Genomic DNA, 26,432 nt, shown 5'->3' with positions numbered 1-26,432 from the left:
CACCCCATGGTTTATCCTTGGCGTGGATTCTGTTTTCTTATGAATGTTGAGTTCTGTAAAATATTGGCATCATCGTCTAGCATAGTAAAGTGTTCCTTCTTTCTCCCATTTGAAGAGTTTTTCCTTGAAAAAAATGTTTTTTTTTCCTTGGATAATTGTTTCGAAGTTTCCTATCAAACTGGCTGGCAAGTGGAATGGAGAAGTTAGAAAGGTGGGTTTACTTAGTTTAGTTTTACCAGCAATGTCATTAATTGCAAAAATGTCTTAGAGCCTGGAGGGAATAATGGGTCAGGAAGTGGTGGTGATTTGCAATAAGTTCTGCTGCAGCTGGGTGAACTTGACCTTTAGAGACTATCCTCTTGTGTTTAAATCCAGACAGGAATTCAGCCACTGAGTTACAATGAAGATACTGGCTTCATTTTCCTATTTCTTGTTTACCTAAGAGCACAACTCAAAACATACCCGGACCTTCATTCCTCTAATGAGACAGCCCACTAGAATGGGTGGTGGTAGTGGGTGCAGGGGACACCTGACATCTCCCTCCCATTTCTGAAATGTTTGAGTCTTTCTCCTTCCAATCATATCCTCATGAATGTCAATAGGCAAAGACTTCCAGATCAATTCTCCATTTTGGTCAGATCTTCTTATTAATCAGTTGTTTTTGCTATTTCCACAACAGAGAGAAATTCAAAATTCACTGTGCACACATCATTTCAAATTTCCCCTCTCCCTGTTGTGTTATTTAAACTTTTCCTACATATCAATTAGTTTGAAATAATAAGTCTTTAGGCTATCCATTAATTGCTGCACTGTAGACATGATCTGTATTTAAAGCTATGCAAGGAAAATTAAGCTGCAGCACGAAGGAGTCTTGGCTAACAGGGAAGCCTTCGTAGCCCTTCAGAGAAGCGAAAGGAGATAATGGGGACAGGGAATACACAGGAGGCTTCTTCCCGAGTTTGTCATTTGCCAGCTTGAGACGTGCAAACAGGCCTCTCCAGCTATGGGCTCTTCTTCCCTACTTTTCAGTTTTCATTTTGAATTCTTACTGTATTTGGTCATGCTGAGGCAGAAGAAGATGGTTGTCAGCCAAATGTCCTTTTCTAGTCGAAATTTATTATAAATAGTCTAAAGGCAACTGTGCTTCATAATGAATTTCCTTACTCCTTCTCCCCCCTCAAAAAACAACACATATCTGTCTTTAATCTTGGTTAAGTTTGTGGGAAGCTATGAAAGGAAATGGACTGAGGGAGAAGAGGGCTATAGGAGAGGTGTCATAGCAGGCAGCCTGACACAGCCTGCCTGGATTTTAGTAAACACCGTGGTTTTATAGGAACAAATACACTTGCAGGGATAGAGGTCTCTGTGGCTTGCTCGGGGCACCTGAGATTTGGGGGTTTAGAACCTTCCTCCCTTCCTAGTCAAGGCTCTAGGCTGTGCTGGAAAATGCCTACTATGTTCTGTCCACTGGGTCCCACCCTACTAAATGGTAGGCTTGACAACCAAGGAACTTGGAATCATTTTAAAAATTAAAAAGAGAAAAGAAAGACAAAGTTAGAAAGTGACTCGAGCGTGACATTTTTATGCCCTCCCTACGCAAAAAAAGTTTAAATTTATGGATGTTTATTTGCTTTCTCTTTTGCTCTCTTGCTTCTTGTTTTCACCTCCCCATGACTAATCATTTTGACTTCAGGTCAGGCAAACCCAAGTATCACAGAGTCGCTCTTGCCCCCTAGTGGTGAAATGGTGCATTAACACACTAGAAACAGTTCATGCCCAAAAAGAATTTCTTTAAAAAATAATGCTTTTGCCAGAGATCGCTCAGTCATATACAATGTCTCAGCACAGAAGGTTGTTAAAGGGGGCAAGAGGGGGTCAATGTTTAGGGAGTTCACAATGGGGTCAATGTTTAGGAAGTAAGATAATCTTTCTAGGGAAATATTTCTTTTCCTTGCTTGTACTGCATTTATAATTTAGAAGAAGTTTTCCTTAAGTCTTCACATTTTCCTCCACACTACTTATAACAGTCAAAAACTGGAAACAACCCAAGTGTTTCTCAACATTGAAATTGATGAGTAAATTGTGGTATATTCAGATACTGTAAAGAAAAAGAAAAAGCAAAAAAAAAAAAAAAGCCAACTATACCTGGGCATGACAAATGAAGCTGTTTACAGATTATATGATCCCATTGATATAAAGTTATAAAACTTTTAGAAAACTAATGTTAACTTGTCTAAAGTTAGTCAGAATGGTGGTTACTTTGGGATGGAGATGGTAGTGATTTGACTGGAGCAGGAGGGTAGCTTCTGGTATGCTGATAATATTATGTATCTTGATATAAATGACAATGAAATAACTTTTCAAAAATTTGTCAAGCTATGCACTTACAACTTGGACATAACCCTCCCAACCACCCTGGCTTTCATCTATGGACTAATACCCTAATTCACTCTTCATGTGCCCTTCATTCCTTCGATAAATGTTTTATTATTATTATTATTTTTTGGATAAGCCACTTTGTTTTATAAACCTCAAAATGCCTACATGTTTTTGCATTGTTTTTAAACTTATGCAGTTGGTAGAAGTTGTTATTAGGGATACTTTTTCTCACTAGCTGGGAAACATTCACCTTGCCTCCCTGCTCCTCATCTACCTATTGGTCATATGAACTGTCATGCCTAAATGACAAAGTGTAACTTTTCACCAACACCTGGGCCAGAAACAAAATCAGCTCACCTCCATGGCACTGGGGGCTGGCCAGGGGCTAGTCATGCTGCTGAGCTATGCTTCCATTGCCTATGGTATCCAGTATTGGGGAGACAGAAATGGCTGCTGAATAGTGTAAGAAAATAGAGGGGAAAGAGGGCAGGAAATCCCCTACTCTTCAGTTACAGTTGAATGATGCTTAGTAATTCCAGATGTGGCTGAAATGACAGATGAGTCAGAGGCAGAGAAGAAGCACAAAATAGGGAAAAAAAGGAAATTGGGTTGGAAAGATAGGATCGTGAGATAGCAGATGTTATGGTGGCCATGTAGACATCGCTAACCAATGATAGCAGTCTTTCCGGGTGAGCAAAGGTAGCCCTGGAATCCTTACCAACATCGAGCCACCACATAGTAAAGTTGGCATACAAAAAAACAATCCATGTCATCAGGATAAGGTACTTGGGGACTAAGGAGAGGATTATTTTGCAACCCAGTATAGATCGCAAAGTGACGAGTAACTCTTGCTAGTGTGACCTGTTAAAGAAACTTTTACATAAGCGAATGCACATTATCATGAATGACAGAAGAAACAGCGAATCAACAGTTATTAAATGAAAATGACTATAGGAGGAAGAAAGATAAAGTTAAGAGTAAAAAGCAATGGTGGTGGAGGTGTGTGTGTGGTCCTAAGGCAGTAAGTGATAGTGACTGTGACTAAAGGGAACATGGAGACCATCTAAAAGGCACCCTGATCCTCAGATCCAGCTAATTGCTGCCATGTGGGAACACTGACCCAATGTAGCCAGGACTGCCAATACATCAAATATTTAAATGAAATTCTCCTGTTTTTTTTAAACATTGGAAACAGATTCAAAAGAAATGGACTCTAATAGTATGTGTGGGAAATAAATTGTTTCTGCTGGTTATTTCAGCCTGGTTGCCAATTTGAAATGTCTGGCTTATGGATTTGGGTTATAAATTCATGGAATTGATAGAATAGGATTGTTCTGGAGCAGGGTGGGGGGTTTTCATTCCCCTTTCTTCTAAGATTTAGGGTGAGAATCACCAGCCAACTGCCATATGTGGTTTAGCCTTTTATATTTTCCTGACCCAGTAAAGGGAGTCTGATCTGGTTTCTCAGGAACATTCACTCCTGAAGTTCCTGTACATCCATGATTCCTGAGCGCTACTGGCACAGCTATAGCCCCTTCAAAGCCTGCACATGTTTCTTTGGCAACATACATACAAATGGAAAATATTGTGCCTTTGGGGATTTTTGAGGATCTTGATTTTCCCAGGGTCTGCTCTGACTGTGACAAATATTACTATTCACAGGGTCATCTCCTTTGGGCTTAAAGACAAGACACGGAGATGGTGGGCATCTCCATTGAAGTCTGTGGCACAATTACATGCATGAAGTTTAGAGAGGTACTGCCAGATCATGGATTAGAGAATATGAGTTTTAGGACCAGGTGCCTTGCTTCACATCTCAACTCTACCAGTGAAGAGTTGCCTGAAATTTAACCAGTGGCCAGTCTTTGTGTCTCAATCTATCTTGCAACCACGAAGTTAGTTGAGTTAGCATCACAGACAAGTGGGAAATCATCCGAGACAGCTCAGTGTTTAAGCACGCAAAGGAGCTCAGTCAAATAAGTTTCCTTATATCAAAATCCTCAAGTTGAGAAAGGACTTACTTTCTGGGGCAATACCCAGATAGATGCTGTGCCAACTTGACTAGCTTCTTTTTTTATTTCTAAGATCTATGATAATAGCAGGAAGAGCGCCTGGAAACAGAAAGTGCAGCCAGCCTATAGCTCTTTCCAATTTTCTCAAAGCCTGCAACCATTATATCCTGGGATAAACTAAAGACTCTGGGTTCCAAGCCCCTCAAACATGCTCCATTTGCAAAAGTATGACAAATTGCTGGCTTGATATTCCAAGTATGGCTTCTGTGACCTGATTAGTATTGAGAACTGTAAAGCAGAGGAGAGAAATGAGAGGAAGCTATCCTCTTTGGCTCTGATTTTCTTGCCAAGTTGGCCTCAGAATCACCTGGAGGAAACTGTGTGAATGAGCATCTCAGGCTCATCCCAAGCTTCCCACAAGATCACCCTCAGATCTGGGCAAAGAGGCTGTTCCATTGGCCCCTCTGGCCCCCTCTGGCCTTCCTCCAACCATGTACTTCTCATGAAACAAGCTCATTTGGGGACCTGGCTTCCCCAATGCTGGGACATTATAATAAATACTTTAGGTCTCTGTCTCTGGTTCTTGGCACAGAACCAGAGAAATGTCCTAAAATTTCCATAGTGATAAGTGTCATTACACCTGATTTTATGCTAATGGGGCAACTTAGGGTAGGCCCAAGAGAGCCTCAAAATGGGAGTGGTCACTAGAAAGACCAAACAACTGGAGGATTAGAACTTTTAGTCTCTATCACCAGCCTCCAGGGAGGGGACAGAATAGTTAGAAATACAGTAATAGAGCTTCTTGAATAATAGTATTCAGAAAGTTTCTGGGTTGGAGAATGCATCCACATCCTGGGAGGGTGACATATCCCCAACTCTGGGTGATAGAAGAGCCTGTGCCTGGGATACTCTGGACCTCACCCATGTATCTCTTTATCTAGGTATTAATTTGTATCCTTTATAATAAATTGGTAAATGTAAGAAAAGGGCCTTCCTGAGCTCTGTGAGCCATTCTAGCAAATTATACCCACAGAGGGATTTGTAAGAGTCCCTGATTTATAGCCCCTGATTTATATTTTTATTTGTAGGAGTCCCTGGTAAGAATAATGGGTGGCCTGAGTCTTGTGACTACTTTCTGAAGTGAGGACAGACATGTGGAACTGAACCCTTAAGCTGTTGGGGCTATTCTAATTCTGGATAGTCAAATTGAATTGTAAGACATCCAGCTGGGATCAGAGAAATGGTGTGTCAGAAAACATCCCACTGGGATACCAGAATTCCCTTCCCATCTGACCCCAAGTCCCATTTCCAGGCCCTCATAGTCTTCTTCTCCCCATCAAACCCCCTAAGAGCAGACCTTATAGCCATGTTGCAAGTGCCTAACCTTAAGGGTTCACCAACAGCTAGATGTTTGAATGGAGTAAGACAGATCTTGGATGTATGTCCTGGGGTGTCCATTTCCATGCACAGACTATCCTCCACCGTGCAAGAAAAAACATGGGTGGGGAGAGGGGTGGAAAGAGAAGAGGGAAGGCCATAGGCTCAGCATTTTTTTTTTTTTTGACAGAATTCTAGCAAATATTAAGAAGTGGTTAGTGCTGATTTCCTGATTCAGAATCTTTGAGGGCCATAGTTGAGAAGTTTGTAGGGTGGTCAGGAAATTGACTTAAGCAACTCAGCTCTGGCTGCACACTAGATCACCTGGGGTGCTTTCAAAATGCCTAGACCTCCTCCTAAACCTATGGCTTGAAGATCTTTGGGGGTGGGACACATGCATGAGTAAGTCTCAGAGTTCTGAAGGTGATTGCAATATAGTCTAGGTGATGAATCCTGGCCTAAGGAGAGAAGGAAGGCAGGATGGTGAGCAGGGGGTGGGGTGGGGGGGGTTATGGGGAGTTGACAGTGTGATGGAGGTAGGGCTTATGCCAAAGAGTATATCTTGGCCTCCCTAAAACTTCTACTACACTGGAGCTGGTCCATTCTGGCAAGATGGCTCCAATTTTCAGGGGGAACTTCAGATGCTTATGTGAAATTTCACACTTTGTAAATGCCTTTGTTTATGCATCCGCTTTCACCAGTGGCCAAGTGAAGTGAATTTACAGACTACTTTATTTTATCTAAACAAACCCTTACCAAATAAACTAAACGCTTGCAAAGAAATGGAGATGGACCATATTTGCAATTATGCAAATGGTAAAAAAAGAAACAGAGTTGACATCCCCTCTTCCTATATGAAATAAAAACCATCAGATATCAAGGGAGAATCAGTTTAAAATGTATTATTGGGCCTCCCTGGTGGTGCAGGCGGTTGAGTGCTGTGCTGTGAAGCTGTCCGCAGCCTCTGCAGCACTGGTTCGATCCTGGCTGGCCAGTGAGAATTCCACATGGTGCGGCAGACCTCTCCTGTCAGGCCTGCTGCTCCCCTCAGCAGTGTATTTCATCAGTCTGCCTGTTCTGCTCCCCCCTCTGTCTCTGGTGAATCCTCTCACCCTCCTGCTCCTCTGGCCTGTACCCTAGCTCTTGTATGAAAATAAACAAATCTTTAAAATAAAATAAAATAAAATGTATTATTAAGAAGACTCGTTGAAATATGGATTTACTTCCACTATAGTTAATAACAACATTTGTCTTAGGTATATAGTATTTTAATGAAAGGGTGAAATCTTTATAGATAGGCTGGGTAGAACACTTAAAAATTAAGCTTCAACCAAAAAACCTTTACTTTTACTAAACCTTTACTATTGGAGGATGGGATTGAATAAAAGGGGTGCAATGATGCTATGACGACAGCAAAGGATGTTCTTCTGTCATTTCCCAGCAATGAGAGCCATTAAAACTAAATATTTAAAAAAAAAACAAAATAAATTTACAGCCTGAACTTTAAGTCTCTGAATCAAAATATTAAACCAAAACTTTTGAAAATAATGAAGTATATTCATTTAATCATTAGCAAATGTGTTATTTCCATCTTTAATCCTTCATTACTACTTTTTATTTTGTTATAATTTAAAAATATATTTATATAGTATACATATATTTATTCATTGTGTTTGTCTAAGATTATTACATTATAAGTGAATGGATGAATAAATGAATTAAGGTCTGGATGAATGAATAAATAAACCTATCAGGATGATATGCACTCAGTTTTTATGGATGTAAAATAAAAATTCGATGTCAAAGTCTTACACTATTGATCTAATGTTTAATTTTGTTAGACATTGTTGTCAATGTCTAACTTTAACTTTCATAAAACAAAGTTTTCCAAAGCTGGGAGGTTCTTACTTTGAAATAGTGCCATAGTGAAGTTCTATATCTTTTTAATGGAGACATTCCTCAACATTTCTGTCTAGTTGATACAATCAGGAATGAGTAATTTACAATGTGGAAAAAGACAGATGGGTGAAATGTCATTCTCCAAGTTCAAGTATTCATAGTTTCATTTCAGCCAGTTTTGTAAGTTTCTGACATTTAAAAAAAATTAAGTATGGGCATGTTAACATTAATTAAGGAATGTGTATTCAAAATTTATGATTTATTCTCTTTCATATTTTGCCCTGCTCTTAATCCAAACAACAGTAAATTATTAGAAATTCACTGTAGAGTCCATATATTCTATATGCAATATATGAATTCATATAATCTCTAGTTTAATATGTAATAATACAAAATATATCAATAGGCTTTTGCATGGCCATAAAGCACTTTATGTGATTCATGATTACATTTCTCAATAAATTGTAACTCACTAGACCTACAAATGGTCAAAACTAAATATCATCAACAAGAAAAATGAATAAAAAGTAATTTATTTGCTGAAAGGTTGAAAAAACACCCAAATTGACCAAATATTAAAAAAATGCTAAAAATAGCATCATTCACTTTCTATGAAAACATTTGTACTGACTGTATATGTTTGTGTCTGAGTATGGTGGCCCTAATCGTTCTCTCCAGGTTTTCAGAATATTGTAAAGCATGACATTTGCAGTGGTCAGATTTCATTCTGTTTTACAAGGATGTCATCATCTCCTTGTTTTATCCTAATTTTATTACAGTCTGCAACAGTGGCCATGTAAGCTAAGATAATTTCAAAACTACAAAGAATATTAATTCTAACTATAATGGAGGTTGGAGTGTGCTAATGTCTTATTTACATTTATTCCTTATTACTCTGAAACAGAAATCACATGCAATAATTAGCTCTTTGTGCAAAGTTAAAGATTCAGGTTAAACCCTCTGCAAATAAGTTCAACATCTATAAAACACCTCCAGGATATTACCACAAGTATTATCATCAGACCAAGCTCAGTGGAGAACTTGAATTTGGAAGTGTACAACCTGGTACCCCCACCCCTTTATTGGCATTTATCCTGGAATTCTGATTTTAATATCAGTTGGCATAGGGTAAGAGTGGAGATTATAAATCAAGAGTTACATGCACATGTTTACCAATGCACTTGCCTTGGAGCTCCTGGCAGCAAAAGGATTTATCTTACAGAAAGGCTAAAAAACATTGGGATTCAACTAAACAAGGAATTAAGAAAACTCTTGATCTCAATTACTGTAATTGTGCTGATTTCCTTTTATTAAAGATCTGTTTTAGAAGGAAAAAGGCAAATATATTAGCCTCATGATTCTTACTAGGGGAAAAAGAATTTGTATTTATAACACTCATGATAAGGGTTCTGTTCTTTAAAATATAAACGCAGCCAAAGGTAATTAAAGTAGCATGACAAAGCACACCATTTTAGAGAAATGACTCCATAAAATGACTTTATAGCTATTACTCACACATTTTAAGGAAATTTCCTTGTGCGTTAACACCAGACTACTTCTGCATGAGATTGCAATCATAGAAGATGCTGATGGGAAGTGTCTTGTTAGTTTTCTTAAAAGTATAATTGTTGTAGGATGCTGTCTGCATATAAAATAAGAACTGATTTCAAATTCAAAAGGAGGGGGAAGTCATTTGGTACAATGGGTGCCTCAGGTCACATTATTCTTGATGAGATTCACTATAAAGAGATTTCTACCAAATTATAAAAGAAAATGAAATAATTGATGGGCTCCATGTTGTGTTAGCTTTTATAGCATTTGTGAATTTATTGCTTCACCTCCAAAAAAATAAAACCAACAAAGCATACTGATCAAAGTTGTGGTGAGGTTATAAAAGGCTGGAACTTTAACAGAGGTAGCCCGTGTTTTGCTCAGATATAATTTGCTCAAGTCAGTCCCTTTGCAGACTTCCTGCCTTTCCTATTCCTGCAATATCCTTTTCCACCCACCTCACAATGTCTCCTGTGTAGTTTTCACCGAACAGTCATTCTTTTTTGAGCTCCCATCTATGTTCAGTGTCACACAGCCTAGCCCTTATCTCATCTCAATAGGCCGAGTAAAGCAACTTGTTTGAATCTGGTGACCTTCATCTGCAGAGCTGATGGCCTGACAAGAACAGAAAGGCTGACCTTCCCCTGAGTAAGAGAGCCCTCCTGTCTTAAAAAATAAATAAATAAATAAATAAATAAATAAATTGTTGAAGTAACACAAGTTAACAATACTACATAGGTTTCAAGTATACAGCATCGGCTTTATGAATTGGCATCAGTGTACACTGCATTATATTTACCAAGTGAATTCTAGTTTCCATCCTACCATACAATTCATCTCCTTTTACCTGGTGTATCCATTCCTTGGCCCCTTCCCTGCTGAAAACCACTATTATGTCTGACAGTCTTTGAACTGAAACATCAATTCTTCCTGGTTTTACAGCAGCCTCTGGCTTTGGAACTCAAACTGGGATATCTGCTGTGAAGATTTTGTGCTTACCAATCTCCCTAATCATGTAAACCAATTCTGTGCAATAAATATTTTCATATGCATGCATCTGTTATTGCTGTTGCTCTGCAGAATCCTAATATACCTCTATTACAGTCGCTGTCTCAGCAAGTCTCACTGACCTTCCTATTAAGATGAGAGAACTTCACCGGCAAGAATGACAACATGAAAAAAACAGACAACAACAAATGTTGGCAAGGATGTGGAGAAAAAGGAATTCTATACTGCTGGTGGGAACGCAAACTAGTCCAACCACTATGAAAAGCTGTGTGGAGGTTTCTCAGACTACTAAAAATGGAGCTATCATATGACCCAGCAATTCCACTCCTAGGAATGTACCCAAAGAACACAAAATATTAATTCAAAAAGATACCTGCACCCCTAGGTTTATTGCAGCTCTAGTTACAATAGGTAAGATATGGAAACATCCCATATACCCAAAATTAGATGACTGGGTCAAGAAGATGTGGTACATATACATAATGGAATACTACTCAGTAATCAAAAAAGATAAACTCACGTCATTTGCAACAACATGAATGGAACTAGAAGGATTATGCTCAGCAAAATAAGGCAGAAGGAAAAAGAAAAATATTGGATGGTTTCACTTATAGAAGGAATATAGGGGAACCAAATCAGGAAAACAACAACAACAATAATAAAAAATTAGCAGGCAACCATAAGTCAGAGACATTGTGAGGGAGAGGGAGAAAAAGGGATCAAAACAGGGGAGCAAAGATCACAAGGACTATGGTGATGGTTCGCAGGTGAATTGGTGGTGGGAATTTTATGGGGAATACACAATGATGTGAAAGACATAAATAAAAAATAAATTAATTAAAAAAATAAAGAACTTCCACTCCCTATCCCTTCTTTGTCCTTTACTTTTCTCTGCAGTGTTTGCTTTCTTTTTCTTTTTCTTTATTTTTAAAGATTTATTTATTTATTTATACAAGCACTGGGTACAGTTAGAAGCATGGGAGGGTGAGAGAATCCACCAGAGCCAGAGCGGGGAGCAGAGCAGGCAGACCGACGAAGTACACTGCTGAGGGGAACAGCGGGTGGCAAGAGAGGTCTCTCGTGCCATGTGGGACCCTCGCCCACGGCCAGGGATGGAACCGGTGCTGCAGAGGCTGCAGGCAGCTTCGCAGCCCAGCGTTCAACCACTGCGCCACCAGGGGAGGCCCAGTGTTTGCTTTCTTACAACATGCTATATATATTTTACTTCTTTATTTTTTGCTTGCTATGAAAACTCCACAGGGTAGGGATTTTGAAACATTTTCTTTGCCATTACATTACAATGAGGGAGTGGGAAGGGGTTTGGATAAGGTACCCCAGGACTACCAGGGTCTACTTGCTATGTGGGTCAACCTTTCCCCTCCATAATTCTTTTATCTTTGATTTACACATTTTTATTGAAAGTTGAGTTTTATTTGACATTTGAAACAATACCCTTCCCCCAGCCTGACCCAGCCTGACCAAGGAACTCAGATCAGTTTGGGACACACTGTGGAGGCAAGACCTAGGTGAATTGCGATGAAAGGTGTCTATTAAGATTAGGAGGATTGTACTGATCCTGGGCTGCTAAGGGAATCAGAGAGGTGAACCATCAGAGTATAACACAGAGCTGGCATTTACCAAGGCCCTGAGCTGTTCAGAGAAGGGGTGAGGACACTTTCTTCTGGGAGCAGCTGGGTTACCTGTCCTCTGTCCCCTAACTGAATGGGTGAGGCTGTGCCTTACTGGGGAGTTGGGAAGGGCTACATGCACAGTGCTGTAAAACATGCTAGAGATTCAACAGTTGACAATTAAAGAGGATTTGTATCACCAAAATAGACAGATAGAATGCTATCTCTAGCACTTACGACAATGTCTGGCACATAGTAGATGCTCAATAAAGATCTGTTGAATGAATGCACTTGAGAAGATAGCAATTCACTAATTTAAAGTTGTTTTTGATCAAAATATCTTTTTTTTAAAAGATTTATTTATTTATTTTATACAAGAACCTGGGTACAGGCCAGATGCATGGGAGGGTGAGAGGATTCATCAGAGACAGAGCAGGGAACAGAACAGGCAGAGTGACGAAATGTACTGCTGAGGAGAGCAGCAGGTGAGACAGGAGAGGTCTGCCGTGCCATGTGGGACCCTCACTGGCTGGCCAGGATCGAACCGGTTCTACAGAGGCCGCGGACAGCTTCACAGAGTGGCGCTCAACCGCCTGCGCCACCAGGGGAGGCCCTGATCAAATATCTTTTTGAGCTTTGATTTTGCACATGCAGTCTATAAGAAATGTGGATGTAATGGTCTATACTACTACCACAAAGAATATTCCAGAAGGATTGGCAGAAGCACAGAAGGGTGAAGATCTTTAAAATATGCTGCCCCCCAAAATCAAACATTTAGAAGGGTACCAATAAATGGAGGTTACAGAATCCATTGTTAACCTATTAGTTTCTTATGACTGCTGTAGAAAATTACCAGAAATTTAGCTTTAAACAACAGAAATTTATTTTCTCACATTTCTGGGGTCCACAAGTCTGAACTGGTAGAGCAATCCTCTTCTCTTTAAAGGCTATAGGGAGAATCTGTTCTTACATCTTTCAGCTTCTGGTAGCTGCTACATTCCTTTACTTAAGTCTGCCCCCTGCAAACTTTGCCTCCATGGTCACATTGCCTCTTTTTTGCCAAAACTCTCTGTCTTATTCTTGTAAGGACATATGCTATTGGATTTAGGATCCACTTGAATAATCTAGGGTGATCTCATCACATCTTAATTAATTACATCTTCAAAAGCCCTTTTTTCCAAATTAGAAAACATTCATAAATTCAAAGAATTAGAATATGGACATATATTTTTGGAGAACTCCTCTGAACCTATTAAAGTTTTGATTAAAACCTGGAGTTGGCTATGATTCCACAATAGCAATCCTTGATTATGTGGTGTAGCAGCCAGGAGCCGACACAGGGTACTTTCTGAGGAATGTGGACCCTTTCCATCAAGATAACTAAACCTTCTCTGCTTTCTTAAGGACTCATATTAATCCTGGTGGCAAAGTTTAATACAGTTACTTATTGTAGTAAATATCTCTGCTCAGGAAACCATGTACTAAAAAGTAAGATCAAATGGTTTCTTTAAATATTAAGGGTGTCAACGGTGGGTCAGCCTTTCAATCCTGATTCTTTCCTCTGATTTCTCATAATCTTATGATAGGGAGGCTTCTAATCTGGCTCAAGAGGTATCATGTGCCTTTGTCCATAGAAAGGGAATATACTGCACTATGCACTCAAGTTTGTACTGTGTCAGTGGTCATTAACATCATCTTTTAAGCAATATTTCTGCACAAGGACATGCAAAGAAATCACAGTTCAGAATTTTAGATTGTTTTTCCTGCTGCTGGTCTCTGTATCCTGTGACTGCATTTCCCTTATCCCCTGACATTCAGGAGACCTAAAACTTTCATTTGTTTAAACTTAATTTGTTTAAAGCACTGTATGGACAGTTTTCAGGATCAAGTGTTTTGCAATTTATTTAAATATCCCCAATAACTCTCCATTTCCTTAAGTATAAGCAGCTGTTCTATTTAAATTTTTAAGACCACTAAATTTTATTACAGCCAGTAATAGTTTCCTTTTTGCTTTTAGAAATGGAATCACTTAAGTTTCAGTCCTTAACATCCCTATGGTAAATAAAATAAAATATCTATTAAAAGGTCATATGCAAATCCCAAGTAATACCCAGTAGGTAAATTCATAAGTTCGAACTTGGCTTTAAAACCCCTTGAAAATTAAATTTTAATTGGAAGTATAGGGAAGAATCTGTGAAATTTATTTTAAAATATTCATTTACAAAAAATAGATTACCTTTCAAACTTTTTATTTGGAGGCTTGGTTTTCAAGGAAAAGAGGCACCTTATAATAAAAAGAACTGATGGGTGTTATTCAATATCCTAATAGTTAAGGCAAGTCCTGAAGCCATTTGTGATGGAGCTCACTTTTTTTATAATGACTTGACCTTCATATTGGTGACCTGGAAACAAGGCCAAACTGTCTAATCAGAAAGTAAAGCAGGAGGATTTTATTTATCTATTTATTTATTTTTTAAAAGCATTTCTTTTTCTTTTTAGATTTATTTTTTATTTATTTATGCATACAAGAACTGGGGTGTAGGCCAGAGGTGTGTGTGTGGGGGTGAGAGGATTCACCAGAGACAGAATGGGGAGCAGAACAGGTGGATCTACTGAAACACACTGCTGAGGGGAGCAGCGAGTGAGCCAGGAGAAGTCTGTTGCGCCATGTGGATTAGCTCCCTGGCCGGGAATCGAACTCTTGTCGCCGTGACTAGCAACAGCTTGATAGTGCAAGACTTAAGCCCTGCACCACCAGGGAGACTCCTAAAGTAGGGGGATTTTAAATACATATTGAAAGAAATAAAGACCTCTGACCACTGCTTAGCATGTGGTCAACATTCTAATGAAACCCGATCCGACCATCTATCATGTGGCAGATAGTTGGCTGGGTCAGTGAAAAAATCAAGGCTGCCCTTACCCCTGTCCAGGTCACACTGAACATGAGCAGATGTGTTATACTCTGACTGAAAGCAGTGGAAGACTCTACCTGTGAAGAACAGCTTGGCTTCTAAAGGTTGTATCTGAGATGCCCATATCAGCCATGCAAAATCTGGGCTAGAGTGTGCTCCCTGCCTAGATATACTGATGCCAGTCTTCTGATAGATTTTATTACATTAAATCCATGGAGATTTACCTGTGGTAACTTCCCATGAAATTCTTAATTTTTTTCTTTTCTTTTTCTTTAAAGATTTATTTATTTATTTATTTATACAAGCACTGGGTATGGTCAGAAGCGCGGGAGGGTGAGAGGATTCACCAGAGCCAGAGCGGGGAACAGAACAGACAGAGTGACGAAGTACACTGCTGAGGGGAGCAGCGGGCAGCAGGAGAAGTTTGTGTGCCATGCGGGACCCTCTCCTGGTGGCCAGGGATCGAACCGGCGCTGCAGAGGCTGCGGGCAGCTTCGCAACCCAGAGCTCAACCACTGCGCCACCGGGGAGACCCCTTAGGAATAGTCTTTTAACTGGTCTTGTGGACCCCTCTTCTATTTTGCTCTTCATGTCAGAGAGATGATATGGAAAAATTGGACCTTGCTCCTTTAATAAAGGATTCAATAAATCTCTAAGTTCTTAATGTTTCTTACAATGTCTCCCTATTCTATTCATTCTCTCCCCCAGTCTCATCTCTTCCTATTGTAATGGATTTCTTTCATTTCATCCAATGGTCCCCTAGTCTCTGCACAGTCACATCTTCTATTCCCTCAGACTGGAACCTTGTCCCTTGACTTCTTGAGTTCTCACTCCTACTCACAGATCTGTTACTGCCTTATTCCCTTATAAGGAGACCTCATCTCTTCTAGAAATGATGCTTGGTGAAGCTAAGACTCTGTCTTATTATTAATGGGTCACATTTTCTTGTCCAGTGGTTATAAATAAAAGGCCAGTGATAGTATAAGCATATAAACAGAGATTTAGGATTATGTATGGAGACAACTTAAAGCAATTATCAAAGACAGGTTGGCTTCAAAATATTTTCTGACCAAAACATCTATTTGGCATTAGATACTCTTTGTGGTGAAAAAAATATTTAGCATTTCCCAAACTACCTCTGTATGCTTCAAGCATCTTAATAATAATTTCAAAACTCTTTCAGTAATGCAAACAAAGTCCCTTTCTTTTGTTTCAAAAACCAAATGGTTTATACATTTCTGAAAGGTTTGTTCTATCCTTCCTATTCTTTATTTTTAAATATTTTATTTTATATAATTCTTACATAATTTTTCATTTTTGCACAATGTATGCATTTTCATTTTGGTTATATTCCCCAAACAATTGCACCCCCCTTATTTTGACCCTAATCCCTCCTCTCTCTGCTTCCCCCCACCCCAGTGGTGTGTCTCTGGCTTATAGTTGCTTGCTGTTTTTGATTTTTACTTTATTATAATTAGTCTTTTTCCTGGTCTCTTATTTAGGTTTTCTAAATTCCTGCTATGAGTGAGACCATTTGGTATTTTTCTTTTTCTTTCTGGTTTATTTCACTGAGCATGAGCCCTTCTAGCTCCATCCATGTTGCTGCAAATTGCATGATTTATCTTTTTTGATTGCTGAGTAATATTCCATTGTGTATATGTACCACATCTTCTTGATCAATATTGAATTAACTATATCAGACATATGGCATTGCTGTCAATTTTTAGTTCCCTTTTTTATGGAGGTTATCAGGTTATCAGTCCAATGACTCACTCATTCCACATGTGCAGCCTTACTCACCCAAGCAGACATCCTCAAATTTGCTCACAGAGCACTATGAAAACATCTGCTAGCCCGAGGATATAGAGAAAGACAGTACAAACTGAAGAAGGTCTGTAGAAATCCCAGTGACTGGAAGTGTAATTGCTTATGTTTTTTTCTATTGTGCCGCAGTATAAACGATGAACCTGGATGACCTCCTAGCAGCCAACGAGTGGCAATGGCATGGTAAGAACAGTGGGCACATCCTACTGAGATGGGCACTTGCACTTGTGCCTGACCTGAGCCGTGCCCAAGACAACCTGGACAGCAAACATTTTGATCACAGACTTTCCCTGAAGATTTAATCCTTTGAAGTCAGCAAGGGTTAAACCTAATGCTGAAGAATTAGAGGCTTAAACAAGAAATTCATTTTCTGAGGATTTTTCTCCCCTAGATAAAATTGTCTCCATCAACATTATCAAATGGGTTGGCTGGACTGCCTAAGGTGCTTTGTCATGTTACCCGGTCAATTGATGGATAGAGGAGATACAATTCCAGTCCGAAGAAATTCTTAATAACTGTGTGGCATTTCTGATACAAAATGACTTAATGGAGTTCTTGCAAGTATTTAAGCCTGGCCCAATAAAAAATGGCATATTCTTATTAGTGAGTCCATTCTCAAGAGATGGGGAAAAACGATAGTAATGAGAGCAGATCAATGCTGAGTTGGCTTGGGTCCCACTGCAAAATAATTTTTCATTGTCTCAACCATTTGCCTAAAAGAAGGTTAAGAAGATAATTGGCATTGCTGTCAAGTGAGTAAGTGAATTCCTTTTTTCATATTGTCAAATCTTTGAGAGAACTTAATTTGCCTTTTGACAATGGGGAAGAAAATGAATTATAGACAGAAGGAAGCTAAGACAGTATTAAAAAATCATAGAAAGACACTGAAAAGCAGAGGGTTTGATGAAGCCCTCTCAATTCATGTTAAAGACTACCTCCAGTGTTCCTGAAAGTTTTACCCAGTCCTCTGTTAAGTCCTAAAATGAAGGGAATCTTATAGTTATCAAATTAGAGCATGAACTCTGGAAACACGTTTCCTTCCTGACTTCCTTTTCCAAAAGCACACAGAGTAGCTTCTATTAAAGTGACTTGGGACACTGCTACTTTCCTTCTTCTAGCTTGAATGTTGGCAAACTTCTTCTTTAAAGAGCCAGAGTGCAAATATTTTAGATTCTGCAAGTGGTAGAGTCTCTGCACAGCTTCTCAATTTATCTTTAGTGGTGAAAATACAGTAATAAAACATATATAAAGACATGGGTTTGGCAATGTTCATTAAGACTTGATTTAGGAACACTAAAATTTGAATTTCAAATTGTTTTCTATGGTCTTACATATTATTTGTTGCTTTTTTAATAATTTCAAAATATAAACATCGTTCTTCCATGATGGACGTGGTCCTGTTCTAATTCAGAACTGTTCATTAGAATTTACTGTGATGGTGGGAAAATTGTCTATTGGCAAGTCCAATACTGTAGTCTCTGGCTACCTGGGACTATTGAAATGTGGCAAATGTGATATAAGAACTTAATTTTTTAACTTTATTTAATTTTAATTAGTTTAAAATTGAATTGCCATTTGTGACTAATAGCTATGTTGGATGGTACAGTTGTAAACCTTTCATATTTACTTGCCAAAAAATTCTTATCTCTTGTTTAGGCTGAATCAAAATGAACACAAAAAATAACCTTCTATGACTGCTTAAGTTACATAGTTAGTTAAGTAGTTAGTACTCCTTTTGGGAAGACCACAGTTGATATCTTAACTTTAATTACATGGCAAACACAGACAAACAGAATACATGCAAACACCTACAGTGCACAGGTGTGCACACATTCACATTATACAATGCACCTCTTCATTGGAGTCCCATTACTACCAAGTTAAGTGAACAAATAATCATGGAAATAAAATCATGTCCCCTGATAAGGTTCAGAAGTTCCCTCTCATGTCTACTAGGAAAACACAAAACTGCATGAACTTCAAAAAGCATGAACTTCAACTTTTCTGTTAGTTTCCTCAATTATCTGTTACAAAACCCTATACTTTCTTTAGATACAGCTTGCAATAATGAACTTGGAAAGCTGACAGAAGGTTTCAACTTCCAAAATATGCAAAGCAATTATTTCTAAGTAAATGACAGCACATGAACCTTAAGTCATCTCATACAAAATCTCAAAACCTCTATGGGCAGAACCTCATGCTGATCTAATGGGTCAAGGCCAGAGAAAAGCATAAAATCACTAATACTTAAATGGTTTTGGTAAGTATCATTAGCACAGATATGACATCTTATTCATCAAAAACTAATCTAGAAATATTGTTCATCTTCACTAAGTCCATTTATGGTGACACCTCCTCCTATCATCACTGGTGGGGGTAAGAAGGAGTATTTGGGGCTAACTATGGAAATTTTAGAGTGATGGATAGCTGTCTATCATTGGTAAAACAAGTATGGAGGAAGTGTAAGCAAATGGAGAAAAAAAATATAAAGACTTGCCTCCACAGTCTTAGTGCTGTGTTCAGAAAAATCCAGGCTAACAAGCTACTTGAAAGTTCATCGAAGTTCCATCTCAGGCTTTTTTTCCTTTTTCTTACCTACTCCCTGCTGTTGCTGAGTTCTCCCGAGTTTCTGGGAGTAAAATAAAATTCAGAAAAATAAAATTCAGTAAAATAAAATTCATGGTCCACTCAAGATTCTAACCTCCAGTGAAATTAACAGACAATGAAATCATACAGTTAGTATTTAAACCTGTGCTGTGAAAACTTTAGATTTATTTTGCAAATGTTCTTCTGGGAACAGGTAATTGTCCTGGGATCTGTACGTGGTGTGGTGTGTCAACAGTGTTTTGCAAGTTCCCCTCTCTGAAATCTATTTGCAACCATCTGACTTTGACTGATATAGCCAGATGGCAGAAAATGGAGTTGATCACTCAACACAATGAGTGACCTACTTAAAGGTCCAACAATCTGCAGTTCAATACTAAATAAAAGTATTGAGCTTTGATTAAAAAATAAATTAAAAAGCAGTTTGATTTGCTGACTATCTTGCATGTGACTTGTATAGTCTTAATGCAGGTTGCGTAAGTTCCTGCATTAAGGAGAAAGGATGCTAAACAGATTCCCCAAGGTGTCCCAGGGTATTTAGACTTTGCAAGATCCTCAAGGGCTTTCTGCACTATGTAAGAGAGATAATATAGACCAAAAGGATTCCTATGTAAAATTCTGTCCTGCCTCGAGCCTGTTCTCTGTTGGAAATAGGCTGAATTAAAAGGATGTGAACTGAATCAGAAGGTCCCACAGAAACAAAGACACAATTAGGGCATCTAGACATAATTGGTTTAAAATGATCTTGTTCAAACTGGCTACAAATACACCAAATCAAATATCACTATTTTATTATGATATAAAGCTGGGTAATGTATATATTAATTAGGAAGCTAAAATAATGCTGAATCAGGGACTATTATAGAAATATCTCTTTTTCCCAAAAAGAGAGATTCTTAATTTTCTCGCAAAAAATGAAAGACATCCTATCAAATGTTGGAAAACGTTGGCAAAGCATCTTTCTGACAAGGGGTTAATGTCCAAAATGTTGAAGAACTCATATATACAGAAAGAAATATCATTTCATCAATTAGTCTTGGAATTTAAAAGGGTTTCCACAACTGGGGGCTTCAATATCTTTTATGAAGAAATATTTAGAAAGATGTAAAACGATAGCTTAAGAAACTGAGCCAGTGACTCATGTTTTGCTGACTTTTAATTTGCTTTCTGGTAAAACTACTGATATTGGTTCAATGATTGGCTTGCTGTCCTTACACCCTCCTTACCACTGATAATCGCATCCTTTAATCTTCATATTGTCTTCAGGCATCACTGCATAGTTAGTGAAGAAAAATCCCCAGAATCCATCAGTAACTATGTTCTCCAAATTGCTCAGGTCTTGATTTTACTCTGATTAGGCCCCTGTTCCTAGTAATTCTCCAGTCCATTCCCAAAATGGGATTCGTGATTACCTTCCTGTTCATTCTACATTCTGGCATCTAATATAGAACCTGAGACATCGGAAATGCTCATAAATTCTTGTTGAATGAATAAAGGCTCTTTGAACTTTATTGTCCCCCAAATTAAAAAGTTCTCTCTGTGTATACATATATATATATATATATAATATACATAAAATACATGCAGCTAGTTTTCTATTGCCCCATTAGGCAAAAATATTAAACAATCCCATAGAACTTAATTATATATATGCCAGGCACTTGGGGCAAGGATTAACATAGGAAGGGGGTGCCTGTGTGGAGGTGAGCCAGACAATAAATAAGCAATCACAAGAATAGGATATTTCCAGAGTGAATAATGACACAAATAAAACAGAGAAAGAAGACAGCCCATTTTGTGGTTACAAGGTTTACATGTGGAGATGACATTTGAACTAAGAACTGAGGAAAAAGGAGTCAGCCATAGGAGATTCTGGAGAAAGAGTGGTCTAGCAGCAGAAAAGAACACAAGCACAGTCCTCTATGGGGTCAGAGATCTGGTGAGCTGCAGCAGGGGGCACAAGGCAGAGTGGCAAAGTGGAGAGGACACAGAGGCCAGGAGGAGCCTGCCGAGAAAGTGAGACTTTAAACCCTCTGATGAACTTGCTGAGCACTTAAGTAAGGTAATGACTTGATTGGAGTGACTTTATTTTCCACTTTTTATATGTAATTATGGTGAATCACTTCAACAAAATGAAAAATGCTAAAGAGGCTGACATATGGAAACATTTCATCTGTCAAAATGTTATTCAGTGCACCAATACATCATTACTATTTTCTTAAAAAACAAACAAACCCACAGTGACTATACTACATTAAAACCCTTCTGCACAATAAAGAAAACTATCAGAAAATGAAAATATAATCTACTGAATGAGAAAATATTTACTAATCATATATCTTATAAGGGGTTAATATCTAAAATATAAAAAAAACTTGCACAATTCAATACTCTTAACACACACACAATCTGATTTAAAAATTAGCAGATCTGAAAAGATGGTTTTCAAAAGGAGACATACAGATGGTCAATAGGCATATGAAAAAGTGCTAAACATCATTAATTATCAGGGAAATGCAAATCAAAACCATAGTGAAGTATCTTCTCAAATTTGTTAGGATGTCTACTATCAAAAGGTCAAGAGATAACAAGAGTTGATGAGAATATAGGGCACTGTTGGGCACTGCTGGTGGGTATGTAAATTGGCAGCATTATGGAAACCAGTTTGGAGGTGCCTCAAAAAATTAAAAATTGGAACATGTAATCCAGTAATCCTATTTCTGGAAAGGAAAGGAAAATACTAACTTGCTAACTAAATACTAAAATACTAGCTAAAGATTTGTGCACCCCTGTGTTCATTGCAGTATTAATACAATAGTCATTACATAGAAGCAACCTAAGTATCTTATCAATGGATGCATGGATAAAGAAAATGGATGAAGATAATGACATATGAATCAGTCATGAAAAGGAAATCTTGCCACTGTGACAACATAGATGGATCTTGAGAGCATTAAACTAAGGGGAATAAATCAGAGAATGCAAATACCATATGATCTTACTTATATGTGGAATCTAAAAAAAAAAAAACACCCAAATTAATAAATATAGATTGTTTTTTTCCAGAGGTGGGGGTTTGAGATAGGTAAAATGGGTAAAGGTACAACTTTCCAGTTATAAAATAAATGTCAAGGGAGGTAAAGTGCAGTGGTGACTATAATAAATGACACTGTGATGTATATTTGAAGGTTGGTGAGAGTTCAAGGGAAACAATAATATGTGTGATGATGGATGGTAACTAAACTTGTGATCATTTCATTACACATACAAATATCAAATTGAATTGTTTGACCCCTGAAATTAATATTGTCAATTAAATCTCAGTAATTTTTTAAAAGAAACACCATGTCTCTTAAACAATGAGTAGATGTGAAAAAAGGTAAAATATACATAAAATATAAAGAATAATGAGGCAATAAACACAATTGACAGATTTACCAAAAAGAAAAAAGCAAATTAGGCTTCCAGTTCCCACTGCTTCTCCTTGATCTCCTGAGTAAATGCAGTTTTGATTTTTTGTTTTATAATTTTCGTAATATGAAAGAATTCCATGTTTGCATTGGAGTCACACTGTATGTTGTTATTTGTTGAAATTTATCCAACTTGTCATCTATATGTCACATGTGTTAAATGCTCTTTTAGAGGTATGTAAAAAATTTCTTCATTCTGCTCTTGAAGCTTAGCTGTGTTATTTCCAGTGTTTTTGCTACTACAAATAACATCGCTAGGAACATTCTGGTGCAACTCTCCTGATGCATAGAGGCAAGAATTGTTCTAGGGAGTTTCTACCTGGATGAGGAATTTCTGGTTCTAGAGAATACTTATCTTCAACTTCCTTAGATAATCTTGTTATTTTTCACAGTGTACACACTCACTAACAGTTGGTAGTTGCCTCAAATCTACCATATCCTTGGAAATCACTTGATATCATTAAATTTGAAAATCACCACACTGTTGGTATGCAAAAATAATATATTATTATGGTTTAAATATGCATTTCCTTGGTGTCTCCCTGGTGGCGCAGGCAGTTGAGCGCTGTACTGTGAAGCTGTCTGTCGTCTCTGCAGTGCGGGTTTCATCCTGGCCGGCTGGGGAGAAACCCACATGGCACAGCAGACCTCTCCTGTCTCTCCCGCTGTTCCCCTCAGCAGTGTATTTCAGTCAGTCTGCCTGTTCTGTTCCCCACTCTATCTCTGGTGAATCCTCTCACCCTCCCACACATTTGGCCTATACCCTGGTTCTTGCGTAAATAAATAAATCTTTAAAAAAATATGCATTTCCTTGATTAGTAATGAAGTTGAATCTATTTATTTGCTGACTTTTGTTCTTCTCCATATAAGAAGCATTTATTTTGCTTCTTGCCCAATTTTTTATTTATTGTCTTTTTCTTAATCTGTTGGAATTTCACATATCTTACAGCTGTTCTGTCTCCCTCTCTGGGTGCCTAATTTCACTTGGACTTTGTCCTTCAGACATTTCTTAATTTTATGCCCATTCATAGATCATTTAAACATATTTTAAAAATTCTACAGAGTTTTTGTTGGAAACTCAAGTCTTTCTACTTTGCTTTTTTGATATCTTCACATCTTAGACCATATCAAGAAGACATGTGGGTTTTTATATGCGTGAGGGAAACAGGTGACTTCAAGGATGCTTCAGAATCACTGCAATTTTACTAAAAACCAATCAAGTTTGAAAGGTTCATTAACAGAAATGTGATATCAAGGAAGCATAATGGCTCCTTTTAGCGTATGTTGGATTTTTAAAAGCTAAAAATAGAAAGAGGGCACTTGAAAGAAGTAGAAACAGATGAACAGTGAGAGAAAATCTTAACATTTCAAACAATCTCCCACTTAAAACTAACTTTCAGCAGTAGTGGAATCTTTTACATGAAAGCAGATTATTTTTGACCATGCAGATAATACACATATAAATGTAAATACCCAATGCCCGTAGCTATAAAGCACCTTCACAATCTCAGCCCCTTCCCTTAAATCAACCATCACTTAGAAGTAAATACCCAGAAATTCTCTATTTATTCTTATTCATATCATGCACATACACAGACAGAAACAGAATTTGCTTTGCAACTTAGAAAAATATATCATGGTATGACAGTCTGCATACTTGGATGTGTTTTTATTTTGCTCTCTTTGATAAATAGTCTGACTATAGAGACCTTCATTAAATTATTTCAAAATTTTGCAAGCTTTGCTTTACTGCCTACAAACTTGCAGATTCTCTGTAGCTGATCACATTCTCTCATCCTGTTACCACTTTCAATTTGTGACTTGCATTTTTCTTTTGGGAAGTATTTAGAAAATTCTCTTTCTTTTGGTGTTCTAAAATTTCCCAACTTTGGGTCCTACTGTGACTCTTTTCTTTTCTTATTGCGGGTGCTCAGTTTGTCACTTCAATCTGGTAACTAATGTTCCTCAGTTATGAAAACATGTTCTATCACTTTGCTTTGATGATTTGCTTTCTGAGTTTCCTCTTTCCAGTGCCCTTGTTGGCTTGGGACTGGGCTCTGTCCACTCAACTTTCTTCCTTTTCTTTTTTTCCTCTGCAAAATCAGTTCCCAGGTTTCCTTTTAATTTCTGTCTTCTAACTATTTCTTGATCTCCTGTACACTGTTAAGTCCTCTTTTGTCTTCTTAGACTGTTTTTTTCTTTCACTATCATTTTATGAGAAACCACTTAAATATCTCCTTTAGGATTCTGTCCCACAAAAATACACAAGCCTCTTTTAGAATATCTATACATAGACTTTATAAATGTGTGCCCTATTTTATGGTTTCTGTTATTTTATATTATATAGATAATTATAAAAATAAATTACCATATATGTAGGTACATAGACTATTGATGTCACTATAGAAGAAAACAGTGACTTATATGTTTTCAATTGTCTTACAATCACCAGATAATTTTTTAACATTCAAATATTTATAGGCCTTACTTCTTGTCTTGTATTGCAAATCACTAAGATGGAATAGGACTGGAAGCAGACAGTGGCTGGGAGTGAGGAAGCGACAGCAAATTAAGAGAGTGGGAGTTAGTAAGTGTGACCTGATCCTGCCTGGTCACTAACTGCAGTGGATTTTTCTGGGCTTCTTTTCACATCTGCTGAATGAAGATGTAAACCTAATTTATTTCAAACCTTTTTGCATTGCTTATGTAATTTTCTAAAATTCTCTATCTTCGATTTGCCAGGACTAGTAATAGCTCTTTTTAAAATCCCTCCTTTGGATGGTTATAATTTTAATTTGCCCATGACCCATCAACACATTTGGTGTGAATAATGAAAATAGTAGAGCACAGCACTATAGTCTGAACACAAGATGTTGCCAAAAGTATAATGGGAAAATCTTATGTTAAGTCAAGGAGGATAAATCTGGGGAAATGCTGTTCCTGGACATAAGAGTTGAGGAAAGTAAAACCCTCAAGGTTATGTCCAGGAACAGCATTTCCCCAGATTTATCCTGAAAATAAATAAAGGCAGGAGCACAGTGGAATTAAAATGCTAAATAATTGGGGCAAACAATGCCACAGGGCAGAATTCCATTTATTTAACATCTGTACAATAGTGAAGGGAGGTATGTAACCTGAAATCAAGGTGGCTGGGAATTTTTAAATAATGAGCTTTTACCTGGGTAGCTAGTGTGGAGAAGAGGTACAATAAGACACAGTGAAATATACTTGCTTGGGACTCTGTTTTCTGGTGTCATAGAAGGACATGAATAATGTCTATATGTAATTTGAAAAAAAATGGATTAACAAATTTAAGACATAGGTAATGCAAGTGATACAAAATTCAAAGAGGACAAGAGGCTATTCAGGAGCACCTCTCCAATCTCTGGACTGTGTTATCGTACAATTGTACTGGCAACAGCTTCCAAGTACCAACACATTTTTTTTTTCAGTAAAGATATATATGAAATCAGTGAGTAAATCTGCCTTTTATAAATAGGTTTACAGATATATGCACACATATATATCATAAATATGTTTAAATAGGTTTACATATATACATATATTAGCACACATATTACACACATACATGTGCAAGTATACATTACAGATTTCACAGAGGGGTGAATGAACAGATGGAAGGATGGAATGTTGCTATCAAACCCACTGCCCTCTAATTTAAAATGATAAATGGTGTTAAAAAGAAAGCCTATTTCAACAAAAAACTATGAACCAGAGACACTTTTTGGGGGGTGGGGGGCGGGAGGG

At 37.8% G+C, this 26,432-nt stretch overlaps 1 protein-coding gene across 1 annotated transcript in view; it reads right to left on the bottom strand.

Annotated features, from left to right (window-relative positions):
• Nucleotides 1–26,432, bottom strand: part of PLCB1 (phospholipase C beta 1) — a gene marked incomplete at both ends in the record, with an annotated part of 613,641 nt that overhangs the window by 17,307 nt on the left and 569,902 nt on the right. The gene's annotated exons all lie outside the window — the stretch shown is intronic.

This window comes from Talpa europaea, assembly GCF_964194135.1.
Source record: "Talpa europaea genome assembly, chromosome: 11".
In the NCBI taxonomy this organism is placed as follows: Eukaryota; Metazoa; Chordata; class Mammalia; order Eulipotyphla; family Talpidae; genus Talpa; species Talpa europaea.
Note: the sequence above shows the minus strand (reverse complement) of the source record. Positions and strands in the feature narration are given on the sequence as shown.